Source organism: Cyprinus carpio, unplaced genomic scaffold, assembly GCF_018340385.1.
Source record: "Cyprinus carpio isolate SPL01 unplaced genomic scaffold, ASM1834038v1 S000006651, whole genome shotgun sequence".
Classification (NCBI taxonomy): Eukaryota; Metazoa; Chordata; class Actinopteri; order Cypriniformes; family Cyprinidae; genus Cyprinus; species Cyprinus carpio.
Window position 1 is genome coordinate 23,698 of NW_024879275.1, and position 9,362 is coordinate 33,059.

The following is a 9,362-nucleotide window of genomic DNA, read 5'->3' on the forward strand; positions in this document are numbered from 1 at the left end:
AATTGTTATTATTTTGTTCTAGTGAAAATAATAATATGGGCTGCGGGAAAATAATAAATAAAAAGAGTAGGGCTGCTGTGAGTGCAGGCATGTATCAACCCAGTAACATGAGAACACACCGTTCCTCACAGCCAACAAACAGACCGAGTTCAGTTCAGCTGGAGGGGGCTGGGGGTTATAGCTTGTGGGGGTCGAGATAAAGGTGTGAATCTCTTGCTCTTTCATATGGACAGTGCCTTATGAGGGTTTCAAACTTGCAGAACAGGTTTTAGGACAACTTTGAAGAAAGGTTTGATCCACTTCAAATGTTGACTACTGTATAGCGCAATAAAGTTTATTAGTTATTATAACTTAATTTCAGAGGAAGTTGCCTTAACTTAAAAAAAAAAAAAAAAAAACTGTTGCATTAGGGCTGGGCGATTTACAATTTAAATCGATTTTCTTTTGCCTCCCTACTTAAAATCAATATTCAAATGACAAAGAAATTGTTCAAAACAAGTTTTAATTTAACAATATATTATTTTTTAATACTAGCCCATCATGCATCTAACCATCCACTCGGCGTTAAGAGCTGTTCAGATTAAAACTGGCAACTCCGCAGTGAGTCAGTGTCATGGACGGAGGACAAACCAAATGTGTAGGCCTAAATCAATTTTCTAGTCTATATTTTCATCTCGTTATGCCGCTGGTTTAGGTTATGTATTTATTTTTATTTCTTATATCAATTATTTGTAAATATAGCAGACACTGTCTAACCGTGTCTACACCGGACGGTCTTGTTCATCCCTCACATCTCTCTCACTCGGCAGTACAGTAGGCCTATGTGAGAAGGCAGCAGAGAGTATGTGAGAGTGGAGCAGCAGCAATTTCCCTCCGCACTCCGAGCATTTAATAATCACTCCGCTGCGTTCATTGATACCAGAAACACCGCTCCGCACTCGCTCCGTGGCTAAAGTTGAAATGTTTTGTTCATAATAGCTTATAAAAATAAAATAAAAATAAATAAATAAATTAAATTACAGGAGAGTTTCAAAGGGGATTAGGCTATTGTGTGCAAACTTTTTTTGTCCAACCAAACGCCAAACTAATAAAATTGTCAGCATTAAAAGGTATAATTGCTGCTTTCTGCTGTGCAAATTTAATTTGTGATTAAAATAACAGTTTACATTTTCGTCAGTTATTTTATCTACAGATCGATGCATTTGTTACAGATTTCTGCTCATTCAAAATCAGATACAGATGAAGTAGCCTACTGTAAGATTACATTTGTTTGAATGCATTATTGCGACAGCGATTACGTGTGAATGTGCTGTATCTGTTTAAATCATGCTTTAACCCGAAAATAATCAGTAAAAGGAAGACAAACTCCTTGAGAACTCGCCTGTAATGCTCGACTATTGCCGTTATTATAATCTTCTGATCGGAGAGATTATGTGTATCAAGCTATAGCTAAATATGTTTATCATGTGAATTATTGCTAAATATGCAGTTATATTACGGGCTGTTGGCATGACTTGTACCAGTGATGGAGCGGTGCTGGAGCGAGTGAAAACCACGATGCTCCGACTTTTAAAAAAAAATGCTTTAAAAACTTTAACAGAGATGTCTAGAGGGTATTTAATAGGTCTGCCCCCCACGTAAGATTCTTCTAGTTACTACCCAGCAAACATGCCCCTTTGGGGCCCGCGTGGGCCCGCTGCGGGCAAAAAATCTTGCCCGCGCGGGCAGCCCATTGTGGGCCCCAATACCGGCGTGAAATGTGGGGCACGTGTGGGCCCCACACTATGGGGCCCGTGTGGGGCCCAAGTGGGACAGCCCAAAAGTGTGGGTTGAGTGTGGGCTGGCCCACACAAAGCTGGGCCAGGGGGCCAGTTGTGCCAATAAAATGCCCACAGGTATGTACACAGGGTGGGCTGGGTGTGGGGAAGTGTGGGTACACTGTGGGCTGGGTGTGGGCACAGTGGGGAGAGTGTGGGTACACTGTGGGCTGGCTGTGGGCACAGTGGGGAGAGTGTGGGAATACTGTGGGCTGGCTGTGGGCACAGTGGGGAGAGTGTGGGTACACTGTGGGCTAGCTGTGGGCACAGTGGGGAGAGTGTGGGTACACTGTGGGCTGGCTGTGGGCACAGTGGGGAGAGTGTGGGTACACTGTGGGCTTGCTGTGGGCATAAATGGGGAGTGTGTGGGTACACTGTGGGCTGGGTGTGGGGACAGTGGGGTAGTGTGGGTACACTGTGGGCTTGCTGTGGGCATAATGGGGAGAGTGTGGGTACACTGTGGGCTGGGTGTGGGCACAGTTGGGAGAGTGTGGGTACACTGTGGGCTGGCTGTGGGCACAGTGGGGAGAGTGTGGGTACACTGTGGGCTTGCTGTGGGCATAATGGGGAGAGTGTGGGTACACTGTGGGCGCTGGGTGTGGGCACAGTGGGGAGAGTGTGGGTACACTGTGGGCTTGCTGTGGGCATAATGGGGAGAGTGTGGGTACACTGTGGGCTGGGTGTGGGCACAGTGGGGAGAGTGTGGGTACACTGTGGGCTGGGTGTGGGCACAGTGGGGAGAGTGTGGGAATACTGTATGCCAAAAGTATGCCCTCTCTTTGTCCTAAGTAGCATCCCAGTTGAAAATGTGTACCTAGTGTCCCAGCAGACCTCACAGTATTCCCACACTTTGGAGGGAAATGTGGACATAAACCTGTCTAGGGCCTTTGTGACCTTAACAGATACAACTTTGTACCTGCAGAATGCAGCAATATAACTATTCAATCACATGCAGAACAATTATACGTTGAAAGTAGTAGTATATTAAGAGTCATAAATTTCAAATACTTTGATTTATTCACGGTCATGTAAAAAATGCAGAAAAACACTGTTCAAAAGTTTAGGATAGGTAAGATTTGTAAATGTTTTTGAAAGAAGTCTCTTATGTTCACCAAAACTACATTTATTTGATAAGAAATACAGTTAAAGCAGTAACATTATGAAATATTACAACTTTAAATAACTGTTGTAATTAACAAAAAAAAAAAAAAAATGTTTTACTATGTTTAATTTTCAGCAGCCATTACTCCAGTCTTCTGTGTCATACAATCCAAAATAAATTATTCAAATATTCTGTTTTGGTGTTTAATAAACATTTTTTTTTATCATCTCAAAAACAGTTGTGCTGCTTCATTTTTGGAAACAGTAATATTTTTTTCAGGTTATTTTGAATAGAGCTTTTAAAAGAGCAGCATTTTTTTTTATCAGTTTAGTGCACCCTTGCTGAATACATGTAATATCTTAAAGAAAAAAAAATACTTTCTGACCCCGAACTATTGAACACTAGAATGTATTGAATAGATTTATAAAACAGAACAATGACCAATTATAACTACATCAGAACATTAAGTAGATATTATAGATAATTATAGATAAATCAATCCCCTAAGAGGCACCAGTAGAGCTCTGCCTGATCTCTGATCTTTTGGTTCTTCTGCTCCTTCCACTGTCCAAGTCTCTTACGTTACGGAGCCACTTTAATAGAAGTCTCCATTTTAGATGCTGTGGCCTGGCTGCTTTTCGTTCCAGCATCTACCTGAGAAAGAAAACAACAATTAAAATGTAAAAAAATAAATAATAATAATAATAATAATAATATATATATATATATATAAACCTAAAAAAAAATCAAAGTTTCCACCTCAGGAAGTCTCCCAGGGCACTTATATTTTTGGTGGATCTTTTTTTAATGTTAAAAATAAATGTATTCTTTATTGATGGCAGAGATACACAGAGAGTGACAGAGTGTGAATGAATACATGAGACAATGAGAGAACAGTGGTTGATTTGGGTTGAGAGTGAGATTGTTGGTTGACTTTGTGAGTGAGTTTAATGGTTAATTTAATGAAATAATTTTATTTTTTAAGTTCTAAACACGTTGACTCACATACATATCCATATCCAATATGCGTGTGTTGTGTTAATTTTTTCCCAGTTCAACAACAGAAAGTATTATTGAGTACATAATTAAAAATGGTTTTAACACAAGGTTAAGTTATATTTTGGCAAAACACTGCAATATTACTAGGGGTGACCCTGAATAATCGACAATTCAATGCTTTGATAGGAGGAGCCTAGCCTGACTTCGTCATACTCATATTCTAGGCAGAATGTGAGTCTGATACTGCTCCATTGCACTTGAATTATGGGGCGTGTCTTAACCGAACCAGTAAAAAAAAAAATCTGCACTCAATTGGATAGACCTACAACCAATCAGAGCAACGCAGTAAGTGACGTATGTTGAGCGACGCATAGTTGTCAACAGAGTTCAACTGCACGCACGCACGCTGGAACTGGAAGAAGTAGGAAAGTAATGAGTGTAAACGATCTTTGCCGTTGTTGTAAAAACTTACTTACAAGCACGAATAACATTTTTGAGAGAAACACAAAAGGTGCATGTATATACGAACAAGTTCTCTGTTTAGGATTAGATCTCGACAATAATGAAAATGAATCTTATCGCATTTGTTGGCCCTGTCTCAACTTTATTACACGGTTGCAATGCGACTTGACTAACTTTAAAAAAATGGAAAGACCACGAAAGAGACAAGGCTGAAGAAGCGTGTTCATCTGAGGCTTCAGAGAAAAGAGATTGTGAGCCTACCCCTTCCAAGACGCCCTATCTTACGTAACCGCAGATAGCCTGTCCATCATCGATTAAAGCCCGCCCTGGCAATTTGATTGGCTCGGCCTTCTGGGAGCCGAGCATAATTACTCCTCAATGGATTGAGTCCAGACCGAACTTCCCGTCCAAAAAATGTTGTGGGCGGGGTTCGGGCTGGCACCCAGGCTAGGAGGAGCCCGATTCGACCAAAAATCTCACAGTCGAATATTCGCGGCTGTTATGATCATGCCAATTTGGCTATAAATGCTCAAATGTCTGATTTCACATAGAACTACCGGTTTTCTCCAAATAAGTTTATATTCAGCCTATTAAGATATTGCTGTAAATAAGATTCTGAAAAAGAAGCTTTAAATAAATATTTTAACGTGCATGATCAAATCCAACCACCCCTATAGATTTCAGTTTAACTTAATATAATCCGAGACCGACAGAGAAGCATCTTGGTGGCAGAGATTTAAAACTTTAACGACTCAAGTTGACACAGGCAGATTGAAAGACTGGATTTCTTACAATCAGGTAGGGTACAACACGGGTGTGTGTTCACTTCTCACTGCTGTGTGTGCACTTGGATGGGTTAAATGCAGAGCACCAATTCCGAGTATGGGTTACCATCCTTGGCAAATGTCACGACTTTCTTTCACTTTTCATTCTACAGGTCATCAAAAATGCAGAACATTAATAACTACTGTCATATACATAACGTTATAATGAGAGCACTATTATAAAAAAAAATGTTCTTAGTTTCGCTGATGTTTAATGTTAACTATCTTTTAATCAGAACATTATTTTTGTATCCACGAGGCGTCCGTTTCACACTTTACCTGTGTGTTACCGTCAGTAATTATGGCTGTTGAATGAATGTCTATTTTGACCCCGACCCCAAACATATGATTTGACTATCACTCGACTATCGGCAAGATTAGAAAATTCTAAGAAAATCCTTAGTCGGGGACACCCCTAAATATTACCGCTTTTATAAACTTATGTTACGGTGTTCGCTGGGTTTGAGACTATGTCCCAAGAGTATGTCTGAGTCACAGATAAAAATAGCTTATTATTGTAATACAGTAAGTAAGTAATACAGGTACAACAGGGCAACAGTCACCCTACGCTGGGTGCCATAAAGGAGAATGTGATTCAAGAAAAGCCTTTGCTCAAGATGCTTTGGAAAGTAAGAATTTGCCACCTTCCTGTATGAGAAGCAAACAGAGCAATTTGACATTAATGTGAAGGAATCTTTGAGGTGTTAACCTCATTTCAGGCCCTTTTTCTCTCTATATGAGATGGACAATATGGCTGCCTGCAACCCGGGGGCTCGTGCTTTTAAACGGTCTCGTCTAAAACCGGAGATCTACGGGACGACTGATGGCAAAGTAATAGTGGAGGATGAGTTACTAAACTTCCTTGCTGTGAAAATTAAGACTCTAAGCCAGGATGAGATTGTCTTATTGGCTACAAACACGTTTGACTCTGAGGCAATTGAAGCCTCCAAGAAAGTTTTGTTTGAGCTCTGTCCGGGAACCTCGCAGAGATGTGTTGCATACAAAAGGCAGCACAGAGACGCCAACAACATAAAACTCTGCCTTAAAGTACTGAATGAATGTGGGTCTAATATCCCTAGATTTGTTTCCTATTACTTGGATGAGCTCCCTCCGGTAACATTCTCGAGTCTAGATGTCTCCTGTTTGCTTCGGAGAATGGAGCAGCTTTGTGCGGAAGTGGGAGCTCTAAAACACATAACCCAGCTCCAGACGGGTGTTTGTGAACAAGTTCGTGCTGAAGCTGTGGAAATCAACCACCAGGTATCTGTTCTGGAGTGTAGATCTGGCAACCCGACTGCTAGTGCTGTTGCTGCTGCTGGGATCTCTCCAGGATCAAAGAAGGCCTTTCACCATGGCCCGGGGAACGCTAAGGAGCCGATGCCGGGGGTTCGAGGTGGCGAACATGCGATGGCTGTGGAGCAGGGAGTTGAAGGCTTGGCGGATCTGCACATAATGGGAGATGCATTTGCGCGCTGTCCTGAACCGGTGCAGTGCAGACGCGATGGGACTGTCGCGGTGGATGCAGCCACGGGGAAGGATCCTGCTGGGTCAGTGTCTTCCACTGGTTCTCCAAGTTAAAGTTGCGAGAAACGGCCGGGCTCGGCAGAAGACAAAGTTTGTTGCTACAGCCTTGGGTGGGCATGCGACTACCGCGGCACGTAAAAGATCTGGCCCAGCTTCCATCATCGGCACTGTCAAGTCAAGTCAAGTCAAGTCAAGTCAAGTCAAGTCAAGTCTGCTTTATTGTCAATTCTTCCACATGTACAGTACATACATACAGAGAATCGAAATTGCGTTACTCTCAGACCCCCGGTGAATACAGTTAACACTAACAGTAGAGCCTAAAAATCTAGATCAAATATAAAATATAAGATAAAACTATACAATAAGGGAATGTAAAAAAGACAAAATAGAAAAAAATAAGGTTAAATAAAAGCAGCGCAAGGCACATGGCAGATAGAGTGCAAACCAGTGAACAAACAGTGCAGATAAAAAGATTTTTAGTGCATAAAAAAAATAGCTTATTCAGTCTGATTAAAAGTGACAAAGTGACAAATGGCTCAAGAGCAGTTATTTTATTAAACTGACTGATGAGGAGGTAGAGTGATGTCAGTTCCGTGGTGAATGAGGTAGTGAGCAGACTACTGCTGCACAAAGTGACTGGTGCATGACATCGTATGTTAGAGGGAGGGGGGGGTGGAAGGACCTGGGGATGTGGGACCTGGGGGAGGGGGGGGTTCATAGTTCAGTGGTGCCTGAGGCAGAAGAGGGACGGGGGGGCAAGTTCGGGAGCGAGTTCAGCTTCCTGACAGCCTGATGGATGAAGCTGTCCTTCAGTCTGCTGGTCCTGGCCTGGAGACTTCGCAGTCTCCTCCCTGATGGCAGCAGACTGAAGAAGCTGTGTGACGGGTGAGTGGGATCACCTGCAATGCAGAGGCCTTTTCGAGTGAGACGGGTTCCATAAATGTCCTGGAGGGAGGGGAGAGAGACACCAATGATCTTCTCAGCTGCTCTCACTATGCGTTGCAGAGTCTTCCGGCAGGACGCGTTGCAGGCGCCATACCACACAGTGATGCAGCTGGTCAGAATGCTCTCGATGGGGCCTCTGTAGAAGGTAGGACGCGTTGGGGGGTGGGTATCTGGCTGTGATGAGTTTGGTGAGGATGTTGTGGCGCTGCTGTGATTTCTTGGCCAGTGCTGCAGTGTTGTCGGTCCAGGAGAGGTCCTCTGTGATGTGCACACCCAGGAACTTGGTGCTGCTCACTCTCTCCACAGTCGCAACGTTGATAGTCAGAGGAACATGCTGAGTGTGCGCTCTCCTGAAGTCAACAACAATCTCCTTCGTCTTCTCCACGTTCAGAGAGAGATTGTTGTCACTGCACCCACCCGGCCAGGCGGCTCACCTCGCTCCTGTAGTTTGTCTCGTCTCTGTTGCTAATGAGACCCACCACAGTCGTGTCATCCGCAAACTTAATGAAGAGGTTGGAGTTGTGTGACGGTGTGCAGTCGTGGGTCAGCAGAGTGAAGAGGAGGGGGCTCAGCACACATCCTTGGGGGGCCCCAGTGTTCAGTGTGATGGTGCTGGATGTGTTGCTGCCGACACGTACTGCCTGAGGTCTTCCAGTCAGAAAGTCCAACAGCCAGTTGCACAGCGAAGTGTTGAGCCCCAGCTCGACCAGTTTTGTGAATGAGCTGTTGAGGGATGGTTGTGTTGAATGCTGAACTGAAATCTATGAAAAGCATTCTGACGTATGAGTCTTTTTTCTCTAGATGTGTGAGTGCTGAGTGGAGGGTAGTTGAGATGGCATCATCGGTCGACCGGTTGGACCGATATGCAAACTGGAATGGGTCCGGGGAGGGGGGGAGGGCAGACTTGATGTGGTGCATGACTAGCCGTTCGAAGCACTTCATGAGGATGGGAGTAAGTGCAACAGGACGGTAGTCATTGAAGCAGGATGGAGATGGCTTCTTCGGGACTGGAATGATGGTGGTAGCTTTGAAGCATGTGGGAACAACAGCCTGACTAAGTGAGATGTTGAAAATGTCTGTGAAGACATCAGAGAGTTCTGCTGCACAGTCTCTCAGTACACGCCCAGGAATGTTGTCAGGACCCGGAGCTTTGCGTGCATTGATCCTGCTGAAGGATCTCCTCACGCTGTCCGGGTTCAGCATCATCACCTGGTCACTGGGAGGAGGTGGAGTCTTCTGTGCAGTGGAGCTGTTGTTGTGCCTCAAAGCGAGCGAAGAAGGTGTTCAGCTCGTTCAGCAGAGAGATGTTGCTGTCACAGGTCCGCTGTGGGGGCTTGTAGTCCGTAATGCTCTGTATCCCCTGCCACAGGCTCCGAGTGTCTCTGCTGTCGCTGAAACGATGGGCTATCCTCCTGGAGTACTGTCTCTTAGCCTCTCTGATGCCGCGGGATAGGTTGGCCCTGGCTGTTCTCAGGCCCCCCTCGTCTCCAGCTCTGAAGGCAGCGTTCCGCGTCTCCAGGAGTCTGTAGACTTCCCCTGTCATCCACGGCTTCTGGTTGGCCCGGACAGTAATGGTTTTTTGTGACTGTTACATCCTCAATACACTTGGTGATGTAGGCAGTGACAGTCTCCGAGTACTCCTGGAGGTCAGTGGAGTTATTATAAGTGGCAGCCTGCTTAAACATATTC